Raw genomic sequence first — 17,382 nt, 5'->3', positions numbered from 1 at the left:
CAGCATGCTGCGATTGTCACCGATTTTCGGATCGGATTCCCCAATGCAAGTCTATGGATGCGATAAAAAAACGCATGGAAAACGCACCAAACGTGTGACTTGCGATTAAATCGCACAACTTCTCCAGGTCTACAGGATAGGGCACCAGGCATTGGCATTGGATGTCAATTTGATGCTTAGATACGATTAAAATTGGTTCCTTGCCTGAAAATGGGATGACAGACGGATATCTGGCCAAGAATTCTTTGTGCGATTTCGTACCGTTAAAATGGGACCGATTTTTTAATGGTTGTGTGTGACTCCAGCCTTACTGCGTGTTTGACTGACTCTTCTCCCAGGTATTTGACTAAGAGGTCTATCTCTTCCCTGTGTTGTAGCCCCCAAGTCTCTAGTGACATTTTGGAATGAAGCTTTCCAAGCTCTGTAACCTTCAGCGTGGTCAGTGAATTTCATGAATCCCTTGGTAACAAGATCACATTGTGTGAAGAACTTAGCAAATTCTGTTGTGAACCGGTTGTCAGCAGAGTATACCGGTGATGGGTCACCCTGATAGTGATGTGAGGTGTGTTCATATCTGTTAGTATCCTCAGGGTGGCGCCAGCCGGTGTCATATTGCTTCGGTCTGACGTGCAGTGTGTCAGCAAGGTGATTCACGTTGGTTACCTGGCGAGGGGCAAGGTAGACATTAGCAGAATTGTTTTGCTTCACGTTTTCCTGGAGCTGAGCCTCATGATGACTCTCACTCACTTCACTGGATGTCTCGTGTTCTTGGTTATAGTTTGGATCAGGAAGCTCGTTAACATACTGAGATGTGCGTTGTGGCGAATCTGGCAGTGGCAACTTCAGACCTGAAGTACTTCTTTGGCTATGCAGCTCAGGGTTGTGCGTGGCTTCTAGTGATTCTGCTTCAGCTAGAACTGCAGCAGCTTCTCTTTTTACTGCTAGGCTCTCTATGGTGGCATCCACGTGTGCCTTCTCTAACTGCATCTTTCTCTCTTGCTCATCTCTCTCTAAGTGTGACCTTCTCTCTTGGTCATCTAGGCGTGCTTTCTGTAATTTAAGTTGCATCTCTTATTCAGCATACCTTGCTCACATTTTGTCGGCTTCAGCATTTGCGCGTGCAATGGCGACTGCGCTGCTAATGGATACAGTCTTTTAGGAGACAGATGTAGCAGATTTTGTCCTGCGTGATTTGTGGGACATGGTGTCTTGGGGGAATGCTTGGCTGTGCAGAGATTGCTGTAGCTGTATTAGTCTCTGTGTAGCCGGTGACTTGAATCTCACTAGGTGGGTGAGTGTAGTTTCACTAGTTCCTGCAAGCTGGATGAAGGGCTGTCTTTTCCCTGAATTACACTAGCTGGATGGCCGTTGTTTTACTGGCCCCCGCAGGATGGAAGACTCTTCTTTCTCTGAGTTCTCACTAGCTGGATAGCCGCTGTTTCACTGTTCTGTCCTCACTAAATGAAGCAGAATTCATGTAGCTTATACAGGCAGCTAAAACGCTACCACTATACCAGGGTCTAATAAGGAGACTGTAGGTTGAATCTGTGCTTTATTGAACGTGATGGTATATTGGAGCGGTGCAACTACAATACAAACATATACACTCAGTCAGTACGGGGTACATAGGAATACATAATATACATAAAACATTACAAATGAACATCTGCACTAATAGCTAACCAGGGGAGAACTAACTAAGCAGGCTCATATGAGACAGAAATTGGATACAGGAAACATAAGTACATACCAGCGATGCTGTCACAAGGGGAGAAATGAGATGCTTTCTGAATGCAGGCAGAAGGAAAATGGTGGTCTGGATGGAAAATGGGGGCTGAACTAACCATAATCCTTTGCAAAAGGCTACCAGGGTGCATTGCAACCTTACCAGAATGCACTGTAAATGTAGGGAAACAGAAAGTGAAAGTAAAATACACAATAACACTGCGGTTATGACTCTGGTCACTAGATGGAGCCAGAAACACTGAAAACATTAACAAGCAGATAATGAGGGATTATGAATTAAATGTCGGAGACAGAACAGTACTCAAGGTTCCTAGGAGCACAGTGGCTTCCATAATCCTTAAATGGAAGAAGTTTGGGACCACCAGAAGTCTTACTAGACCTGGCCGTCCAGCCAAACTGAGCAACCGTGGTAGAAGAGCCTTGGTGAGAGAGGTAACGAAGAACCCCAAGATCACGCTGGCTGAGCTCCACAGATGCAGTAATGAGATGGGAGAAAGTTCCACAAAGTCAACTATCACTGCAGCCCTCCACCAGTCAGGCCTTTATGGCAGAGTGGCCCGACGGAAGCCTCTCCTCAGTGCAAGACATATGAAAGCCCGCATAGAGTTTGCTAAAAAAACACATGAAGGACTCCCAGACTATGAGAAATAAGATTCTCTGGTCTGATGAGACAAATAGTGAAACATGGTGGTGATAGCATCATGTTATGGGGGTGTTGTTCAGCTGCAGGGACAGGCGACTGGTTGCCATTGAAGGAAACATGAATGCGGCCAAGTACAGGGATATCCTGGATGAAACCCTCTTCCAGAGTGCTCTGGACCTCAGACTTGGCTGAAGGTTCACCTTCCAACAAGACAATGACCCTAAGCACACAGCTAAAATAACAAAGGCGTGGCTTCAGAACAACTCTGTGTCCATTCTTGACTGGCCCAGCCAGAGCCCCGACCTAAACCCAACTGAGCATCTCTGGAGAGACCTGAAAATGGCTGTCCACCAACGTTCACCATCCAACCTGATGGAACTGGAGAGGATCTGCAAGGAAGAATGGCCGAGGATCCCCCAAATCCAGGGGTGAAAAACTTGTGGCATCATTCCCAAGAAGACTCATGGCTGAACTCCTTCAAACGGTGCTTCTACTCAATACTGAGCAAAGGGTCTGCATACTTATGACCAAGGGAGATTTCAGTTTTTCTTTTAAAAAAAATTGCAAAAATTTCTACATTTCAGTTTTTTTTTCAGTCAAGATGGGGTGCAGAGTGCACATTAACGAGAAAAAAAACTTTTTTGAATTTACCAAATGGCTGCAACGAAACAGAGTGACATATTTAAAGGGGTCTGAATACTTTCTGTACCCACTGTATAAGAATGAAAGTCTATGGTTATTTGACCAATCTGAAAGAAACATGTAAATTCAAAAGGCAACATACAGATAACAGTCTATTACTCTTAGCTTGCTGAGAATAGAAATCTGGATAATCAGGATAAAATGCTGTGTCGTCACACTGTGTAACAGTGGTGGGAGGTCGTGTGAAGATACAGCATTGCATCTTAATTAACCAGACGACTATTTTTAGCAAGCCAGAATAAACTTATCTATATTCTGACTTTAAGGCTATGTGCCCACGTAGCGTTTTAAAACGCTCACTAAAAACCGGACTCCTTCCCAGAAATCGCACGTTTTTTTCGCGCGATTTCACAGCGATTATGATCGCGATTTTGACGCGATTTTCGCGTGCGATATTCAAGCACTTTCCAAGCGATTTGAAGCATCGCTTGGAAAGTGATTGACAGGTTGGTCACACTCGTCAAACATAGTGTTTGACAAGTGTGACTAGGTTTTTACTATTGAGGCCGCCTATGCGGCATCAATAGTAAAAGATAGGATGTTAAAATGCTAAAAAAAAAATAAAAAATCGGGGTATATTTACCTTCCGGCGTCCCGCGCTGCATTCCCGGGCCTCAGCGTTCCCAGCAATGCCTTGCGAGACCTGTGATGACGTTGGTCTCGCGTTGCTATAGCGATCTCGCGAGAGTACGTCATTACAGGGCCTTGCCGCAAGGCATTACTGGGAACGCTAGGCCGGGAATGCAGCGCGGGACGCCGGAAGGTAAATATACCCCGATTTTTTATTCTTTTTTTTTACAGGGGTATGGTACCCAGGACCTGGAGGACAGTCTCCTCTCCTCCACACCGTGGGTACCAACCGCACATGAGACGCTTAACTTCCCGCATGGTGGGCATAGCCACATGCGGGAAGTAAGCGATTCTCATGCATTCCTATGGGTGCGGAATCGCGGCAATTCTTTGCGATTCCGCACAAAAGAATGAGCATGCTGCGATTTTTTCCGCGATGCGATTCCGCCGCGGAAAAAAGCGCAGCATTAGCACAGCATGTGCGGAATACCACAGGAATGCATGGGAGGCGTTCTGTACATGATTTTTAAGCGTTTTTGCACCAAAAACCGCTGCAAAAACGCTTAAAAATCGCTACGTGTGCACACAGCCTAAAATTTGTGTTGGTCAAGAAAACAGACTTTTGCTTGTGTGAACCTGTAATATTAATTTGTAAGTTAACTTTTGATGTAGCATTGTGATCTTATCCTTGATGACTAGTCATGATTGCTGATATGATAATTATACATTGTCTACACCAGGTAGTTTGTTGATTTTTAAAAACAGAGGGGGAAAATCTATGCAAATAGATTACATAATCAAACAATGCAACTTGGCTGTCACCATTCTTCCCCTTATCTGTGACGCTGGATTGAAGGACACTTGTTAAACATAAAAAGAGGTCAAATGCCTCTACAGACAGAGAGAACCAGAGATTCTGTCAAGACATCAAGAGCCAGGACTGCAGCCAAAGGGGCTTTCGGCCACGGTTGGAAGAATACATACCTGCTCCCTATCATTAATATATGAATACGTTTGGAGAAAAACAGTATTGGGAACTGCCGGGCACCTGACTCCATGGAGATGGTTAGAGAAGCCAGGTTGTGACCTTCCGGTCAACTGGCCCTTGCATCTGAATGGACTGTAATCTTCCTATGCTTGTCATTACCTCCTCTCTGTGTGCGTGCCACAAGTGAGGTAGTCTGGATCATTTGCACACACCCATAGACGGCAGAGAACATACGGTGCAGCTAAAGTGCTGCCACTTCTGCATCATCTCCACACACCGCGCTGTCACTTCATCATCGTCTGCACACACCGTGCTGTCAGTTCCGCATTGTCTGCACACATCCATAGACGGCAGAGAACATACGGTGCGTCCAAAGCGCTGCCACTTCCGGATTGACTGAACACACCCACAGACTGCAGCAAACATACGGTGCATCCAAAGAGCTATCAGTTATGGATCGTCTGCACACACCCACAGACGGCAGAGAACATACGGTGCGTCCAAAGCGCTGCCACTTCCGGATCGACTGAACACACCCATAGACTGCAGCAGACATACGGTGCGTCCAAAGAGCTACCACTTCCGGTTCAACTGCACAAACCGATAGACGGCAGAGAACATATGGTGCGTCCAAAGCACTGCCACTTCATCATCATCGCATGTGGGGGTGCACGCATCACAGAAGCAAAGCGTCACGAAGATAAGCGTCGGGATACAGCAGTTATTACATGGCACAGAACTAAAATCCATCTTCTCTCTTCATACAGGTAAAAATTCCCTCTGCTTGCTGTCTTCTGCAACATATTCAAATGGTACAACTTCCCACCTCTGATTGCTGTCTCATCTGCTGCAATAGACTCTAATGGTAAAAATTCCCTCTGCTTGCTGTCTTCTGCAACATATTCAAATGGTACAACTTCCCACCTCTGATTGCTGTCTCATCTGCTGCAATAGACTCTAATGGTAAAAATTCCCTCTGCTTGCTGTCTTCTGCAACATATTCAAATGGTACAACTTCCCACCTCTGATTGCTGTCTCATCTGCTGCAATAGACTCTAATGGTAAAAATTCCCTCTGCTTGCTGTCTGCTGTGTCATCTGCTGCTTTACCATCTAGAAACATAGTTTAATGTGTCTGCTAATTCTTTGTTATAAATCATTTGGTGCATTGTACTTAAAACTCACTGTTGCATTTCCATGACTGGGATCAGTGTAGATCTTATCTGGTGGAGGTGTTAAAATAGATGTTGCCAGGCTGAATGTCTTTGATCATCCCAAAAAAAAAAAAAAAAACCCTGGTGTGCTGACCCCAGCTGCCAAATTATCCTCAACCAGTTCCCACAATCCATCTCTTCAGACCCTGCAGTCTGGACTATAAATTTAGAACCATCCATAGGGGTGCACGCATGTGGGGGTGCACGCATCACAGAAGCAAAGCGTCACGAAGATAAGCGTCGGGATACAGCAGTTATTACATGGCAGTGAGTCAGGACAGGAGTCAGGTAACCCTCACTCTGCTGTCCCTTTTAACCATGTGCTTTATTCCTATCCTCCTATGTTCTCTTGCAATCCACTTTCACCGACCAATCCCCCCTCCATCACGACTCATATACATCAGCTCCTCTCTCTTTGCTTCTCCCATGTACAGCTCCCATGCACTTCTCACCTTCTTAAAAAGCCTCAGCCCATCTTGCCCAAACACACTGCACATAAAATCTTCATACAATTCCAAAAACTACTTGCTCTTTATCTTCCTGCTCCTACTGATTTCAGGGGACATCTCCCCCAACCCCGGTCCACCATCCCCCAACCTCAACCCCTACCCTACCTCACATCGAAACCTTAATAATCTTACTAATATCACTTGCACTCCTTCATCTCCTTCTTTCAATTGTGCCCTTTGGAATCCACGGTCTGTATTCAACAAGCTTCCTTTCCTACACAATTACTTTCTGAAAAACTCTCTGAATTTGTTGGCCCTCACGGAAACCTGGATTCAGGATTCTGACACTGTCTCTCCTGCTGCCATTTCCCATGGTGGCTTACAATTCTCCCATTCCCCGAGACCGACAAATAGACCTGGTGGTGGAGTCGGCATACTCCTGTCCCCACAATGCACTTTCAAGGTCATCCCCTCAGTTCCATCACTCTCATTCCCTTCTTTTGAAGTCCACACCATCAGGCTCTTTCGTCCCCTCTCCCTCAGAGTAGCGGTCATATACCGGCCCCCAGGCTCACCCACCCACTTCCTGGACCATTTCTCTGCCTGGCTGCCGCACTTCATGTCCTCAGAACTACCAACCCTTATACTGGGAGACTTCAACATCCCCATTAACAGCCCCAATTCCACATCTGCATCCCAGCTTCTATCACTAACCACTTCTCTAGGCTTCTCTCAGCTCTCAACCTCTGAAACACACAAAGACGGTAACACCCTGGACCTGGTTTTCGCCCGGCTCTGCTCAATCTCCTACCTAGATAACTCACCGCTTCCCCTCTCTGACCACAACATTCTCTCCTTTACACTCACAAATCCTCGCTCACCCCAGCACCCTCCTACCTACCATTCAGTCAGAAATCTACAAGCCATTAACCCTCATACACTTTCAGACTCCCTACACTCATCATTGTCCCCAATCTCTTCTTTGTCCTGTCCTGATCTGGCTGTACATCACTTCAATGACACTCTTAGAAGCACCCTTGACCAAGTAGCTCCCCTCACCCTCAGAACCTCCAAACACAGAGTGAAACAGCCCTGGCTCACATCGCAAACCCGATCTCTCCAGCGATGCTCTAGGTGTGCTGAACGCTTATGGAGGAAAACACACACACCAGAAGACTTCATACACTTCAAATTTATGTTAAGGACATATAACTCTGCCCTTCACCTCGCCAAACAGACCTACTTCACCACCCTGATCTCCTCACTATCCAACAACCCCAAGAAACTTTTTGACACCTTTCACTCCCTCCTCAGGCCAAAAGCACAAGCCCCTATCACAGACATTTGCGCTGATGACCTGGCCTCCCACTTTATAGAGAAAATAGACAATATCCGTCAGGAAATCCGCTCCCAATCACCAAGTTCAGTGACTCCCATCCCTCCCTGCATTTCCCCTGGCTCACTCTCCACATTTGCTCCCATCACAGAAGAAGAAGTCTCCAGGCTCCTCTCCTCTTCTCGTCCAACTACATGCACAACCGACCCCATTCCCTCACATCTCCTCCAGTCTCTCTCCCCAGTCGTCACAACTCACCTAACTACAATCTTTAATCTCTCCCTCTCCTCTGGCATTTTCCCCTCCTCCTTCAAACACTCTATCATTACTCCATTACTAAAGAAACCCACCCTTGACCCATCCTGCACAAACAACTACAGACCAGTCTCCAATCTCCCCTTCATCTCTAAACTCTTGGAGCGCCTGATATACTCACGCCTTACCCGTTACCTCTCCACTCACTCCCTCCTAGACCCTTCACAGTCCGGTTTCCGCCCCCTACATTCGACAGAAACTGCACTCATCAAAGTGACCAACGACCTTCTGACAGCAAAACGTAATGGTGACCATTCTCTGCTCATTCTTCTCGACCTTTCTGCAGCTTTCGACACTGTTGACCATCCTCTCCTACTCTCTAGGCTCCAGTCACTAGGCATTAAGGACACTGCTCTTTCCTGGTTCTCCTCCTATCTTTCCGACCGCTCCTTCAGTGTTCTGTTTTCTGGCTCCACTTCATCTCCTCTTCCTCTCACTGTTGGGGTACCTCAGGGCTCAGTCCTTGGCCCCCTTCTCTTCTCTCTCTATACAGCCCCAATTGGACAGACCATCAGCAGATTTGGCTTTCAGTACCATCTTTATGCTGATGACACACAACTGTACACATCATCCCCTGACCTTACCTCCGCTGTACTACAGAACGCCACTGACTGTCTGTCTGCAGTCTCCAACATCATGTCTGCTCTCTATCTGAAACTCAACCTCTCCAAAACTGAACTTCTTCTGCTCCCACCATCTACTAACCTCCCTAAATCTGACATTTCCCTCTCTGTGGGTGGCACCATAATAACACCCCGACAGCAGGTGCGCTGTCTGGGTGTTATGTTCGACTCCGATCTCTCCTTCACCTCCCATATACAATCTCTTGCCCGCTCATGCCGCTTACACCTAAAGAACATCTCTAGAATCCGCCCTTTTCTCACCATGGAAACAACAAAAACTCTCACTGTCGCCCTGATCCACTCCCGCCTAGACTACTGTAATGCTCTATTAATTGGCCTCCCTCTCACTCGACTCTCCCCTCTCCAGTCTATCCTTAATGCAGCAGCCAGGGTTGTCCATCTGGCTAATCGTTTCTCAGACGCGTCCGCTCTTCGCCAGTCGTTACACTGGCTGCCAATTCATTACAGGGTACAATTCAAAGTACTTGTTCTCACCCACAAAGCTCTCCACAGTGCGGCACCCCCTTACATCTCCTCCCTCATTTCTCTCTATCGGCCTAACCGACCGCTGCGCTCTGCAAATGACTTTCGACTAACCTCTGCCCTAATCCGTACCTCCCACTCCCGACTCCAAGACTTCTCCCGTGCTGCGCCAATCCTCTGGAATGCTCTACCCCAAAATATTAGGACCATTCACAATTTGCATAGTTTTAGGCGCTCGCTCAAAACACATTTGTTCAGAGCGGCCTATCACATTCAGTAATCAAAGTCATGTTTGTGTGTGTAGCCCATTCACTATCTCCATCTAACCCCCACCCCCTGAAGATGGCTGGACCGTCATTGTAAATACATCATTGTAAATACAAACCTGTGCTTTGTATCCCCCCCACCTCATTGTAGATTGTAAGCTCCACGAGCAGGGTCGTCTTATTTCGCTTTAATTATTGTATTGTTAACGTTGTTACTTATGACTGTTGTGTTTGAAACTTTTCAACTGTAAAGCGCTGCGGAATATGTTGGCGCTATATAAATAAAGATTATTATTATTATTATTATCATCTGCACATACCCATAGACGGCAGAGAACATACGGTGCATCCAAAGCGCTGCCACTTCCTCATCATCTGCACACACCCATAGACGGCAGAGAACATACGGTGCGTCCAAAGCGCTGCCACTTCCAGATCCTCTGCACACATCCACAGACGGCAGAGAACATACAGTGCGTCCAAAGCGCTGCCAATTCCTGATCGTCTGCACACACCCATAGACGGCAGAGAACATACGGTGCGTCCAAAGAGCTGCCATTTCCTGTCCCTAATGCATCAGCCCACAGGCTGCGCCCCTGGGCAGAGGGGACACGATATTCTCCTTTTGTCCGCCCTCCACCTTTCTAATTCCCACAGTAAACATCGGCAGGCTCCGGCCACCTGCGGCTTTTGTAATGCATGTCTGGCCTGCCGCTTTTCTATTGGCCTGCCCTCTGTATCTGTGTGATATATTCTGTGTCCTGTGAGTAAATTGTTGTCAGACTGGAAATACGTGGAGAAGCAGTGATCTTTTATATGCGCCCATGTAACCAAGCGATTCCAGCCAGCGTCATTCATTCAGACTCCAGCCAACGTAGAGCGGACCTCCGAAAACATGGGGTGGTACTGAAAGAGGTACCACAGCTTGGGTAGACCCCGTTACACTGGTGGCAGACAGCGGGATTTGATACCCCTTCTACAGGAGGAAAGGAATGAATGGAAAACAACTACCAGAAGTTAAAGAGGACTACATTAAAAGATCTGGTGGAAGCCCGAGGGTTGATCGCCAGCAACAAAACAAAAGCGGATTTGATAGCAGCCATCATGGAACACGACAGAGCAGCGCCCCCCAATGTGAATGTGGAGGAGACCGAATTCCAGAGGGAGGTAAAGAACAGACTGGCGTTCTATGGCCTAAACCCTGCAGTAGAGATCAAACGAGACGTGATGGCTGATGTGCGTACTGATCTGAAGGAGAAGATGGCCGAGCGGACCAGGATAGAGCTAGCCAAGATGGAGATGGCAGAGCGGACCAAAGTGGAGCTGGCCAAGATGGAGATGGCAGAGCGGAGAGTCAGTGAGCAGGGGGAGCTCTGGCCTTCGACCAGGTACCTTCAACAGTAAGCCACAAAAAGATCCAGTATAATTCCTTCCAACAGTTGGGGGAGGCAGAGGAAGACATTGATGGCTTTATGCAGGACTTTGAGCGGCAGTGTGCCCTTCATCAAGTGAAGCCGGAGGTACGGGTTCAGATTCTGGCCAGCAAGCTGACAGGCCGGGCAGCGGACGCCTATCGCACGGTACCTGATGAGGACTGTATGGACTATGAGCGGATCAAAGAAGTGATCTTGGCCCGGTATGCGCTGACACCAGAGGCCTACTGCCAAAAGTTCCGCGGACTTATAAAACGCGTAACTGATAACCACGCTGAATGGGCCTGTAAATTACGGCGGTCACTGCTACAGTGGGTACATGGCAGCCAAGCAACCACTAAGGAGGACGTCCTCCAGCTCTTTCTGTTAGAACGATTCTTTAATGGACTAAACCCCGAGATACAGGAATGGCTTCGGGACAGGCAGCCAACGACTCTTGAGGAAGCCGCTCGTCTGGCCGATGAACATCATGATGCCAGGAGGCCGCAGTTGTCCGGATCAAAGGTGGTCACTAGGGGCCCGCCCATGGACCTGGAGGGCCCCAAACCACCGAAGATTGTAGGGGGACCAGCTAGAAACCCGGCCTACCACAGTCCCCCTGGGGCGCGATGCCACACCTGTCGTCAGCTGGGCCACCTGCAAAGACAATGCCCCAGCCGAACTCTGCATACCCAGTGGCCAAAGGCGGGAACAGCTACCTTCAGCCGGGCTGCTGTACACTGCTACCAAGGCGAAGCTGACCCGGGATTGGGGGCTAAGATTAACCAAGGGGTGGAAGAGATGGAGGAAGTGCTGTATGAAGTAGACCCCGTGCAGGCAGCCTGGGCAGATAATCGACAACAGCATCGACAGGTCGTGTGGGTTAATGGGAAACGTATGCAGGGACTAAGAGATTCCGGGGCAACTTTGACCCTTGTGATGCCTCATCTCGTCCAGGACCAAGAGAAGACGGACAGGACAGTGGCAGTCCGTGTAGCAGGGGCAGCTATACATCGACTACCCACTGCCAGGATTCACCTGAACTGGGGAGTCGGGGATGGCCTTGTTGAGGTCGGCTTGATGGAGGATTTGCCTGCAGACGTCTTGCTGGGAAATGACTTGGGGCCCCTGTTGTCTGCATTCTCGGTGGCCCCTCTGGCTGAGACCTATCCTGTGACCGCCCGGAGACAAGCTTGAGCTGCGGAGGCGGAATCACACTCAGAGGAGGCCCAGGTAAGACATCCCAGCCCTACACGTATTCCCATAGCCAGACACATTTCTTGGGCCACCCCAGATGAATTTAAGAGGGAGTTACTTGAGGATCCTTCATTAGAGGGATATCGTGGGAAGGCACAGGAGGGGAGAGGAGTACTGGAAGGGGAACAGTTTGTATGGAAGCAGGGACTCCTCTACCGGATCACAGAGCAGCACCACACAGGGACGAGCCCCACTATAAAACAACAGCTGGTAGTTCCCAAGAAGTATAGGCAGGAGTTACTGCGAATCTCTCATGATATACCCTTGGCCGGGCACTTCGGCGTCAGTCGCACCAGGCATCGTCTGACACAAAACTTCTTTTGGCTGGGGGTAACCTATGATGTTCGTCAGTACTGCCAGACCTGTGACAGTTGTCAGCGCATTGGCAAGAGGGGGGATCGATGCAAGACCAAATTACGCCCCCTCCCCATTGTGGAGGAACCATTTAGCCGAGTAGCGGTCGATCTGATAGGGCCGCTAGCCAAACCCAGTCCGTCCGGGAAAAAGGAAATATTGACAGTGGTAGATTATGCCACACGGTACCCAGAGGCGGTTGTGTTACCTAACATACTGGCAGAGATGGTGGCGGCCGCCTTGCTCCATGTTTTCTCACGGGTTGGATTTCCCCGGGAGATTATCTCGGACCAGGGTACCCAGTTTACAGCAGAGGTGACCAACCAACTGTGGAAGCTGTGCGGCGTAAAGTCCATTAGAAGCGCCCTGTACCACCCGCAAACCAATGTGTTGTGTGAACGCTTTAACGGGACATTAAAACAGCTCATTGGGACTTTTACCAGGACCTACAGGGACTGGGAGAAATTCTTGCCACACCACCTGTTTGCCTATCAGGAGGTGCCCCAAGAATCCACGGGGTTCTCCCCGTTCGAGCTGGGAGATGGGTAAGAAGACCCCTAGACTTTCTGCTGGAACACTGGGAAGGGGAGGGCCTCATAGAAGGGGTACCTATTGTACCCTATGTGCTGGAATTCCGGGACCGCCTGCAGGAGCTGACCCAGGTTGTATGTGAGAACCTGCAGGCGACACAGCGGCGCCAGCGCGTATGGTACGATCGGAGGGCCAGAGAGCGCACTTTGGAAATAGGACAGAAGGTCCTTTGTGTTAGAGCCCACTAAGCAGAATAAGTTTCAAGCTGCATGGCAGGGGCCCTTACCAGGTAGTGGGGAAAATAGCCGACACAACCTATAATGTCACCGATTGTGACGACCCCAGGGTTATCCGCATGGTCCACGTGAATATGCTGAAGCCCTACCGGGAGCGCCCTGAAGAGGTAGTGGCCATCTGTGCACCTGAAGCAGAGGATTTAGCCGGACTTCCCTTGCCGGATGTCTTAGGGGAAAGGACTCAGTCTAAAACATGGGACCAGGTACACTTGGGTGAAGACCTAGGCCCCCGGGAGAGACAGCAGGCGGAGGCGTTGTTGAGGCTGCGACAGAGGATGTTTTCAGAGAGACTGTGCTACACTCACCTGGCACAACACAAGGTTGAGACCAAGGATCAGACCCCCCTGCGACAAAACCCCTTCCGCGTCCCTGAGTCTGTATGAGAGGGGATGCGACAAGAGATGGGGTGCACCTTACGAAGACTGGAAAGCAGGTATTTGGAAGTCGCCTTGCTACACTTGTAAGGAGAGCTTTAAACTAGAACAACATGGGAAGGGAAGCAAAAGACCAGAAAAAGCCATACACCTGACAAATGCTATTGAGAACTCTGCTATTAGAAGTGGAAAGGAAGAACAAAGACGAAAGAATCTAATTAATAAAAATATTGGAGAAAGAGAAACCAATCACAAACTAAAATGTTTCTATACTAATGCACAAAGCATGGGCAACAAACAAGGAGAATTGGAACTACTAACACAGGAAAAGAAATATGATGTCATTGGAATCACTGAAACTTGGTGGGACAATACACATGATTGGAATACAAGACTAGAAGGATACAACTTATTTGCAAGAAACAGACTTGATAAACGAGGAGGGGGTGTCGCATTGTATGTTAGAAATGCGTATATCTGCACAGAGATTGAAGCTTCAGAGACTGGGAGTTCTGTGGAAACTGTTTGGGTAAGAATACAAGGACAGAACAATGGAAAGGACACCATTGTAGGCATTTACTACAGGCCGCCTGTGCAAGCTGAAGATATGGATGAACTCTTTATGCATCAAATGGCCAAGTTCTCCAAAAAATATGACATAGTTGTCATGGGAAATTTCAACTATCCAGACATTTGTTGGGAATCTCTCTCAGGCAAAACTAACAGGTCAAGGAAATTCTTATCCTCTCTTGCTGACAACTTTATCTTCCAAAAGGTAAAGGAGAAAACAAGGGGAACTGCTACCTTGGATCTAATCCTTATAAACAGGGAGGAAATGGTTGAGGAGGTAAAAGTGGCTGGGACCCTAGGAGGTAGCGACCATGCTATTTTAGAATTTTGGATAACTAGAGGCGGAAGACCTGTGAAGACTCAGACGTCAAGGTTAGATTTCAGAAAGGCAGATTTTAAGGGATTCAGAAAGAGAATTGGAGGGATCCAATGGCTGGATATCCTTAAAGACAAAAATGTCCAGGAAGGATGGGAAATCTTGAAAAATGAAATTCTCAAAGCACAGTTGTTAACAATTCCAAAAAGAGGGAAGAATAGGAAGCATTTAAGGAAACCAGGATGGATGAACACAGAACTTAAGCACATGCTAAAAAGGAAGAAAAAATTTTTTATAAAATGGAAAGAGGGAGGCATATCTAAAGAAGAATATAATGCTGTCTGCAGAACCTGCAGGGCACAAATCAGATTATCTAAAGCTGAAAATGAATTGAGGCTTGCAAGAGAAGTCAAAAGCAATAATAAAGGATTTTGGGGATATGTCAATGTCATGATATGTATTTTTCCCCAATACTTTGAAATGTCTTGTGTATACCTGTAACCAGGAGGTTAGCGTGCACTCAAGTCCAATAGCGAGGTGCAGGTGTAACAGACCTGTAGGTCCTATTACCAATAATAATATAATTCACCGCCACTGCAGCTAGGCGTGGGAGCGCCGCTATCTAGCACCACTACACCAGCCATCTTTCTTGGGCTATTCTCTTGGGAGTTCTGTTCTTCCTTATTCAAAGATCCGAATTTCAATTCAGCGATAAAAGTGATAAAGGCTCGGATTGAGCCGAAACGTCGTATTAAATTATATCGCTTCTACTTCGTGCTATATATACTTGTTTGGCTCCCACATGTTTTGTATATAATAAAAATAAGCACTTATTTGCATAAAGAAACCCCTCTGAGTGTGCGGTGAATTATATTATTATTGTGTATACCTGTAACAATATGTTTACTTTCCCCATTGCCTGTGTCTCTGGGACTATAATGTAATTATGTAAGTAACCTGTCTCCTTTCCACAAGACTTGTGTATCTAGACCATAATTGAATTCAGGCTTGGGTCAACACAGCTAGGGGAATCACCACTGTTCTCCTCAGCAGGGGGAGGACTCACAATACACATCCTTGTAGACACCTCGGAGCCGTGCGATGGACCAAACCATTGACTAGGAGGTGGGAACTTCTACTCCCCTACACTTGGGCTGATCCCAGGAGCCCAAGACAATGGACTTATGTGTGACCCAGCAGATGTGAGTTGGATGCTAAAAGAGAAGGATGAGGCTGTCTGAGGAAGCCTCAGCCTCTGTGTGATCGTGGTGGATTTCTGGGACTCTTAAAGGACTATGGTTTTGTGATCTGGCACAAGGATTGTCGGGAGGTGCCCCCGAATCAGTTTCCTGTGGACTTATTTTGGGACTCTGCAAATTACCTTCGTGTTGTTCCTGTTTTCTGGTCAATAAATCTGTTGGATCGTTCCCAGGCCTGTTGTTCCTCCTTGCTCTGGAGAATACTCCCGTCACAAACTGGTTGGCAGCGGTGGGATCAGAGCAGAAGAAATGGAGGACAACGGCCCATCAACTTCTGGAACCAGAGCCTCAGAGTACAAGAACTGGACTGCAAAGAACCTACAAACAAAGGCCCGTGAACTGGGAGTCAGCTGCAAGGGACTCTCCAAGGAGCAGCTGATTGAAGCTTTGGAAGCAGTTCGCCTGCAAGATGATGCTGAGGAAGGATCCTCACAGCAAAGAGAGGAAAGGCGGCAGTCGGAGGTAAATACCCAAAAAAGTCAGTGGGTTGTGTGGTACGAGGAGGAGATGGCCTTGCTGGGAGAAGAGGCTACCATAGAAGATAAGAGGGAGGTCATGCGCACAGCCAAGGAGAGGCAGCGCAGGATGGAGGAGAGGGCAATGCTGGAGAGGGAGATCGCTTTGGAGGCAGCGAGAAGCTCCAGACAGACTGTACCCACAGCATCCCCCATGAGGGAACTCCCCAGAGTGTCCCGCAAAGACTTCAAGCCGTTTAATGAGGCTTCCGGTGACATTGAGGGCTTCTTCCTGGACTTTGAGCATCAGTGTCAATTAATGGAAGTCCCGGAAAGGGAGCGCGTCCGACATCTTGTGGGGCTCTTAGAGGGTGGAGCTGCCGCAGCCTATAGAGCTATGGACCCTCGGTGGAACTGTGAGTATGCAGAGATTAAACGGACTGTTCTAGAACATTATGCTGTGACCCCAGACACTTACAGGACCCAGTTTCGTACTTTAGCCTGTAATGAGGAAGTGTCTTTCAAGATGTATGCCCACAGACTCAAACAAATATGTAATCGCTGGCTGGAGGCAGAGGAGGCCTTAACCTGGAACACCTGTCTCCAGGTTATCCTAAAAGAACAATTTTTTGCCCAGTGCCCCGCGGAGATCAGGGAATGGGTGCGTGAGAGGAAACCTGCTACAGTGGAAGAAGCTGCATCTCTCGCTGATGAGGCTCTCACCATCAAGCCTCGGTGGAGAGTTCTGTTGGAGGATGGAGAGAGGCCTACCAGCTCCACAACACCGGTGGCCCCCAGTTCTTCTGTCCCCATTGTTCCCCGTTCCTCTGAGCCACCACCTCGTGTTGATACCTGTGTTAATGTGCCTCCTGTTGCTTCCACTGCGTTTTCTGGAATACGACGAGGAGAGGAAGTAGCAGAGTGCAGGTGTTATGGTTGTGCGCATCCGGGGCATCTGCAGGCCTCATGTCCAGCCAGCTCATGGAGGAATCGTCCTCAAACCCCTACAGCACCTTCAGGTGGGAGCCGACCGGCAGGTTCCCTTACTCCTCGCCCAAGAGGACGCATTGGATGGAGTGAGACACAGCACAGATGCTATCGATGTGGGCAGCCGGGGCATCTGCAAGCCTCCTGCCCAGCTGTTCAAATGAGGATTGATCCTGTACCCAATCATATTATTAATTATGTACAGCCAAGTGCCATGGAGGAAGACGTGTCACCACT

The sequence above is a fragment of the Dendrobates tinctorius genome, unplaced genomic scaffold (assembly GCF_039654945.1).
Source record: "Dendrobates tinctorius isolate UK_male_01 unplaced genomic scaffold, ASM3965494v1 ptg000096l, whole genome shotgun sequence".
Classification (NCBI taxonomy): Eukaryota; Metazoa; Chordata; class Amphibia; order Anura; family Dendrobatidae; genus Dendrobates; species Dendrobates tinctorius.
This window is presented reverse-complemented; position numbering follows the sequence as displayed.